The sequence below is a fragment of the Marmota marmota genome, unplaced genomic scaffold (assembly GCF_001458135.2).
Source record: "Marmota marmota marmota unplaced genomic scaffold, marMar, whole genome shotgun sequence".
NCBI lineage: Eukaryota > Metazoa > Chordata > Mammalia > Rodentia > Sciuridae > Marmota > Marmota marmota.
Genome location: NW_026000240.1, coordinates 16518211 through 16525960, shown reverse-complemented (window position 1 = coordinate 16525960; position 7750 = coordinate 16518211). Strand labels below are relative to the sequence as shown.

Genomic DNA, 7750 nt, shown 5'->3' with positions numbered 1-7750 from the left:
GAGAGAGAGAGAGAGAGAGAGAGAGAGAGAGAGAGAGAGAGAGAGAGAGAAAAAATATTTATCTCCGTGGAAACCGAGTTTACCCCCAGCCCTTGGAGACCCCTCACCCTGAGACCCTGGATTCCAGGGCAGGTGCGCCAGCGGATCGGGGATTGCAATTGCGGTAGATGACAGGGGACGCCTGTGGCATCATCCCTGATGCCGTCAGAATCTGGAGAGGGCGGGGTTGGCCCGGGAGGGTCTCCTGGGGCGGGGCGGAGGAGGGAACGCAAAACAGTCTGGTCTCTGGAACCCACAGAGCAACAACACCCCTTGCTATAAATTTGGAACGGACTCTTCGCGGCTGATTAGAGAGCCTAACAGCTGGACCCCAGGCAGTAGCCAGTGACAAGACGTCTGGACGGGTACATAGCTGGCAGCTCTGCCCGGCCGTGGTGACGATCGATCGATGGCCATCGGCTGTCGCAGCGAGTGAAGGCGCACAGCCCGGACGCAGGGACGGTGGGAGCCCTGCACCTTTGTAGCCAGCTCGCGCTGGACTTGGCGCAGCGCCCCGGACTGCGAGTGCCCCTGACCTCCTGGCCTGCTTGGGGACTGCAGGGGCGGGAGTGGTAAGTTTCATGTCACCCTGGGTTAACTCCGGATGCCGCGCTGGGAGGCTCCCAGAGACCCAGGAGAGCCACCACACTTCCCTTCAGCGCGCACCCCGGCGCCAGCCGCGGGTCCCCAGGTCAGGTGAGGGGCTTCTGGCACCGGAGGCCACGCGCTTTCCAAAAGAATTTCATTTGGTTTTGACCTAGCTTTGGCGAGTACAGGCTAGAATTCAGCAGAAATGGGAGGCAACGGAGTCAACTTTCTTGGAGGCGTTTAGATTAGTCTTTAACTGAGAGCTGAGTGGCAGGCCTGCGTGACCCCGCGGGCGATCCTTTTGAAAGTTGTGCGCTGTTAAGGTAAAGTTAAGTGTTCTCTACCTAAACCTCTTCTTCCCAGGCAATGTCCCCGCACCGCTCATCTGGCCTTCCCCCGTCCCAGCAATCCCTACCATGGGTAAGTGTCCTCGGACACAGTCCCCACCTGTGCCAACCCGCTGGTGCTCTCAGGAGAGTCATCAAATAGGGAGCAAGGGAGCAGGGCTTCTCCACGCCCCCACAACCCTGACCTGTGCGCTTTTGTAACTAAGGCTGGATTTTAGTGAAAGACGGATTTCTGTATCCAGGGCCTATTGTGGGGTCCTCTGCTCCACTAACACCCCGTTTTCCAGTTCTCCTCAATGTCCACTTCTGCAGCCTGCTGTGGTCAGCCTGCTGTGGTCTTCAAAGAGCTCAACAAATCTAACCCAGAGTGTCTCTCTCGCATTTTCTTTGGGCAGCCTCTAGAGAGACCTGGCCATTGACTCTTCCCTGGGGGCCATCTCTTTACCTAATCTTTGTTCACTAATGACCTCATTAAGTATCAAAACTCTACTTGCTTCTCAGTGTAAGTTTGGGTGCTTGCTTTCCCCTGGGGTCACTTTTGGAACTTGGCTACATTTATTTCCTGTGTCATTCTGGGAAGAGAGAGTAACAGGGAGGGAGGCGAGAAGCCCCACACCCTAGGGTTCTTGTTTATAAATATTGAGCAACTGTGTCCTCTTGAAGGTGCTTCCTCCCCTTAACAAGATTCTCTTGGCGATTACCACCAGAGGGGTCTATGGCCCCAGGTGTTTATCTTAGCACAAGCTTTAACCCTTTTATGATCTTCTCTAAAACTGAAACCTTGGGATCTGGGAGTATAGCTCAGTGGTAGACTGCTTGCCTAGTATGTACCCTGGGTTAAAAAAACAAATAACAAAAAAAAAATATATATATATNATATATATATATATATATATATATATATATATATATATATATATATATCTCTTCTGTAGTGTTTCCCTAGCTGTAAATGCCCCATGTAGATAATCCCCCCTTGGGCTGCGATGGATGTTGGCCTGGGACCCTCTTTCTCTCCACCACTCTTCCTGGCAGCAGTGCAGGACAGAGAAGCACAGGGAAAAGGGACTAGGAACTAGCTGTTCACTCGCTGTTCAACTAGCTGAGTGCCATATAACAACTGTGAACATTAGGTCTCTGCCCATAAGTTTCCCTCCAGTGATAAAAGCTCTTGAGTCTTTTAGTTTCTTGGTTGTTGCTTAAAAAATAAAAGCCTGAAAAAAACTACCCTGCTAAATTTTCTGATCTGGACAAACATTAAGTGTCCAGTGATGAGTCCAAGTGTCCATTTCCTAAATTATGGTTGGCAGTTCCTGTAAGGTAGCTTAGGGTTCAGGGAGGAGCCCCACTTGCTAAAATTTCGTGATAATTAGTTTCAAAACTGTTACTATTCTGGGTCCTTTTATCCCACCACCCCCCCCCCTTTGACTTCATTGTTCTCTGTTCTCATCCTGAGGCCTTAAATTCTGGTTCTGCTCTTCTTTGACCATAAACAGAATCAACTGCCCATCATCTTACTTGGAAGAAAACAGATAACAGATTTTCTTCCCCTGGCCCTACTGATGGCCCTCCTGAGATGTACAGAACGTCTCTTGGTCACTGTTGCTCCGGAATAGCTCTGAGCTTAAATCTTTCCTCTCTCTCTATTCCCCTGGGTCATGTTCAAAAAAGTACCAGTTGTGGACTGTCCAGGTTATCTGAATTTTCTTTGCCATCTTCCTAGTTTAGAATGGAATTGTGTGAGTATATGTTTATAATTTTGTTTTAGTTTGTTTTGTTGTTGCTGCAACTTATTACTGTTGTCACTTTAGGCTAATTAATAGCAATGAATATCCTGCCCTATTCTAGAAGGGAAATGAGGAAAGTATAATCTGCTCCTTAATTGAAGCCCAGGTAAAATACCTAATTGAGGAGGAATTTGAAACTTACAGTTTAAATGCATGATACATGATACATAGCTCTTCCTTGCTGTCACAGTGCCCTGTTCAAGCAGATAACTGAGAGTTGCTGTATTTTGCTGTCAAACCTGTTCCAGGAATAGAGTCCCATTACATCTACATGTGTCAGCTGCCTATGCTTCACCCTTGGGGTTTATCTACTCCTCTTCCTACCCAGTCATAAATGGGGAACTCCAAAGATGCTCCCAAGCAGGCTAGTAAATTAAGAATTTTGCTTAGAAATGTATATCCAATGTAAAGATTAAGCAGCTACTTCAAGGGTACCCTATGGCAATAGTCAAATGTGGGCCTGGAGCAGCAGATGTGAAGAAGTATCCGAGCCCAGATTAGGAACACTTTTTTCTTATGTTTATCAAACTGGAGAAGTCATCTTTTCAATGCATCACCACAGAAAAGTGCTATGATTTTCCTTCAAAAAGTTCTAAGAGTTTTCTTTCCAAATTACCCCAAGTAATTGGATTAACATGACTTGCATTTCATTTCATGTAGGTGCTTATTCAAGTAATATGCTCTATCTCTGATAAATTATGTTCAATTTATATCCTAAGTTTAGCCATCACGTTTTATCTTATTCGTGATAATGATTTTTAGCTTCCAAAAAAACAATCACTTAACATGTAAAATCATCTTAAATCAGGGAGTACCTATAGAGATTTGAAGTAATATTTAACTGATTTGGCAAGTAACTATCATTATCCTAGTAGAGTTCTAAATCACAGTGTTTCAATCACAGCCTATATATATTCTAAAGAGCTATACATTTTCCACATTTTATTAGCTAGTCCTAAGTCTAATGTCAATAGAAAACTAAGTATCTGTTTAGACTGGTCATGGAAATGATAAGTGAATGTAACTGCTACCTTTAACATTAAAGATTTGCTATCCAAGTTTAATTTCTTTTCATAGCAGATGTTCATGAGGGGGAAAACTTCCTTGCATATGAAAACTAAAACTGTCTTTCAAAATATTTTGCTAACAGAGAATTGATAATATAGTGCAAATGCTGCATGATTGCTTCATTTGACATTATTCTTCCAGATGAATTGGGAAGGGTTTGCTTTTGGTTTTGTTTGATTTGTTTGGTTCCTCAATAGGTGTATCATCTGAACATCTTTAGTAGAAATTAATGTCTAGAATCTGTTAGTGATTGTCAGAGTGTCCTTCTCATACCCAATATTTTCTATTGTGTTGCTATTCTCACAATTGATTACTTTTTTCTGACATTTAAAAGTTTAGAAAATGGGTCAGCAATGAGTTCGCTTTGTTTTTCATGATCACGAAGTTCTTTCCTATTTCAAGTTCGAGCTCTAGATGTGCTTAAAATTTAAAATCATGAAATTAATAACCCTTTGACTTGGATCAACTTCTAAGTGGTTTCTTATTAATTTTATATGCATATAAAATGCCTTGATCTTTGCCAAATGGTATAAAATCTTATTTAGATCAATAGATCTAAGTCCTCTGGTTAAATGCAGAGGAAGAATATTGGAAAATGCATCTATGGCTGTGTGCTCTTAAAGAGAATTTCTGATGGCTTAATTCACTCCCTCCATTTCTTGCGACATTTTCTCATCTTATATTAATCAAAGCTCTTCTTATCTGCTTTGGAAAGTGAAAATTTATGTCTGTGAAATGTATCAACAACAGTAGCAGCTTCTTGCAGAGGGAATACTACCAACCTGAACTATTAGGCCCTAAGGACACATAAAGTATCAAAATGGTCTTTGCCAGAGAGAGAAGTGTTGGTGAAGCTGAGCAGGTATTTAGAAAGGCCAGACATTTAAAAATGGCCCCTCCTTCTGTCCTGCCTCCCAAACCAGGAGGTTGCTTCATTGGGTTCCAGTCATTCCTGTAGTGTAATTATTGGCTCTTTAACAGCTCGGAGCACATCCAGTGTGTTCTTAAGTTCTGTTAGTTAACACTTCACAAGTTGCTTCCTTGCTGGTTGGTTGATGTTTTCAGTTAACGCTAAAGAAAATGTTAAAGGTATTTTCAGATCCCTACATTTTAGAAGAGAAATGTTAGAGGCTATTTGTCTAATCTCATCTAGGTGTATTGTCCTCTTACTTACAATAAAATGAAAGCCATGCTTCAGTCTTACTAACTGGGGAACCCGGTGCTAATACCATTTTTCAATCTGAAGTAGCAGTGTCAAGAAGAAAGTAAAGACTAAGAAAAGGAAACATTAAAAAATAATAAAAGGTTGAAATGCCAAACCAGTGGTTCTGTAGTTGTTGAGAGACTTTGACTAAAGAAAGACCACCAGACATACCTAGGAAGCTAATTAAAGCTATGTACCTCTTCCATACCTTCCTTCTTACCCCTCCTCCTTTCTCCTTGTGGAGTCCCATGATGGCAAACGAGGAGCAGCCAACCCTCCACAGTGACCTCAGGTATTGCAGTCCACAGAGTGGCATCCTCAGAATCACCTGAGAGGTTGTTAGAAATTCTGACTCTCAGATGTCATCCAGACCCCCTGAATAAGAATCTGTATTTTTCAAGAGCCCCAAGAGATTCAAAAACACATGAAAGTTAGAGAAGCCCCATGCACAGGCTTGTTTAAAATGATTACCTAGAAGTAATTTTCTTGGCCTTGTAATCAACCCACATGTTAATAAAGCTAACATTTCTTGAGCTCATATCGTGTATCAAATGCAGTGTCCAGTTTTAAAATGTGGTCTTTGACTTAATCTTCATAACAATCCTATGAGAGAATCACTACTGTATCCCCATTTTATAGGTTGTGGTACTGAGTAATGGTGGGGAAACTAGCTCACCCAGATGTGGTAACCGAGAGAGTTGAGATTCAAACACAGGCATTGTGATCCCAAAGCCCCTAAGCTTGCTGCTGCCTGCACTGCTCGAAACTATGCTGCCTACTTTTGAATTGTTTGAAATTTTATTCAAAGTTATAATTGAAATCTGGTCCCATTTTCTTCATCTGAAAATTAAGATCAATTGTATTTAAGTGTGATAATGAAGAATTCTAGAAACTCCTGTTTTAGGTGGCCAAAAAATACTAAAACTATGAAAGCCCACCCAAAGTTGTCAAAATGTATTCACTTAATGTGTGTGTATGAGTGGGGAAGGGGTTATATAGCATTTACTTCAATCAAGCTTTAAAAAAAAAATGATAGCTGTGCTTGGTGCTGTACCTGTTGTCCCATCAACTTGGGAGGGTAAGGGAGGAGATCCTTTGAGCCCAGGGGTATAGGGCCAGCCTGAGTAGCCTAGCAAGACCCTGATGGCTTAAGGAAGAAAGAGGCGGAAGGAGGGAGGAGGAGGGAAAGGAGGGAGTAGATAACATAATGTCAAAAATTAACTCTTGATATATTCCCGTAATTCACTGTTGAACTTTTGGTGTTTTGATGTTAGAAAAAAAAAAATGTTATCTTTTGAACCAGTTAGATACACTGTTCAGGATTCCAACTCAAATATGTATTGCTTTTTCAGTCTTTGATATAAATGCTTATTTACCACAAGCATGGTTTATAAAACCAGAGTTGACTATAGCTTTGAAGCAAACTATCCCCAGGCAAGTGGGGACTTATTTGAAACCAGTGACTCCCCACATAATTTAGTCCCTAAACTATAGATCCCAGTGCATGGAGATTGACAGTTGTCAGATGGGTCCCACCAAATGTCGCTTGTTTTGACAGGGGCTCATTGCTGTTTGTCAGAAGACTGAGCTAAGTCTGGGTTCCCTAAGATTGTGTTTGAGTTTAAAGGGGTGCCAATAGGAGCTATGGCTTTCTCAATGATGAAGGTGCATCTCTGGGAGACAGAATCTCACCAGCTGCTTGGATCTGGAACTCTAGACATTTGAATGACATTAACGGTAATGTCTAAATTTTAAGTTACAGGTTAGGGCAAAATCAACCCAGGGCTACTCTCATTCCCTATGGTCAGGGCTGCAGAGGGGAAATGGTACCCAGGAGATATCTTACAGAGTATCATAGTGCTGACAAAGGAAAAGTACAAATGGTCATTCCCAATGGCCATTTAGAATCCCACTGGTTTCGCCAAGCCAAACATTTGTGGCTGTGGCTTCATATAATCTGCACCAGCATTTTTTCCTAAACGGACTGAAAAATCTCATAGAATTTCTTCTAGTAAATTTCATACATTTGCAATCTTATCACTAATCATTTTCCCTACATTTTGACCCAAATGCTTCTTTTTTTCTGATTCCCATGCATTTTGATATGCTTCTAAATCTGCACAGTAGCCTCTAGAACAAGAATGCTTCATTAGCCCAAATGTAATAAACTCTTTCCATTCGAATGATGTCACTTCATGTAAAACACATTGCACAGTGATGTCTCCCAGCCCGTAACCTTCACATGTCTTGTCACTGCCGTTTTATCAGGATGGGGAGAATCTGTGATGATTTTTTTCAATCTGCCCTGCCCTTTGATGTGCTGACAGAAAAAGTACACCAACAGGATTAAGCAGCCACGTTTTTAAGCCACATGGTAGAAAATTATACAGTCAGCATATGTTTTATATAAGTACATTCTGCATAAGTATATAATATTTTATGTATTTAATAATTTAGTGGCAAGGTAAATATAAGTAAACAAAGCAATGTACAGAACATAAATCATAAGTATTACTGTGTGTGTGTGTGGGGGGGGTTCTTATCAAGTTGTCTTTAAAGTCTGACATGGAGCCAGGTGTGGTGGCACACACCTCTATTCTCAGCAGCTCCAGAGGCTAAGGCAGGAGAATCAGGAATTCAAAGGCAGTCTCAGCTAAAGTGAGGTATTAAGAAACTCAGTGAGACCCTGTCTCTAAATAAATAAAACATAGGGCTGT

At 42.0% G+C, this 7750-nt stretch overlaps 1 protein-coding gene across 4 annotated transcripts in view; it reads left to right on the top strand.

Moving 5' to 3' along the window:
• Positions 1 to 262: 262 nt before the first annotated feature.
• The window catches only part of Agtr1 (angiotensin II receptor type 1), a 42926-nt gene continuing 35438 nt past the window's right edge, over positions 263 to 7750 (top strand). Inside the window, exon 1 of one of the 4 annotated variants that reach the window (XM_015486966.2) lies at positions 263 to 611. The gene's annotated coding sequence lies outside the window, so the exon portion shown is untranslated. The other 3 variants (XM_015486968.2, XM_048793885.1, XM_015486967.2) reach the window with 3 other exon arrangements.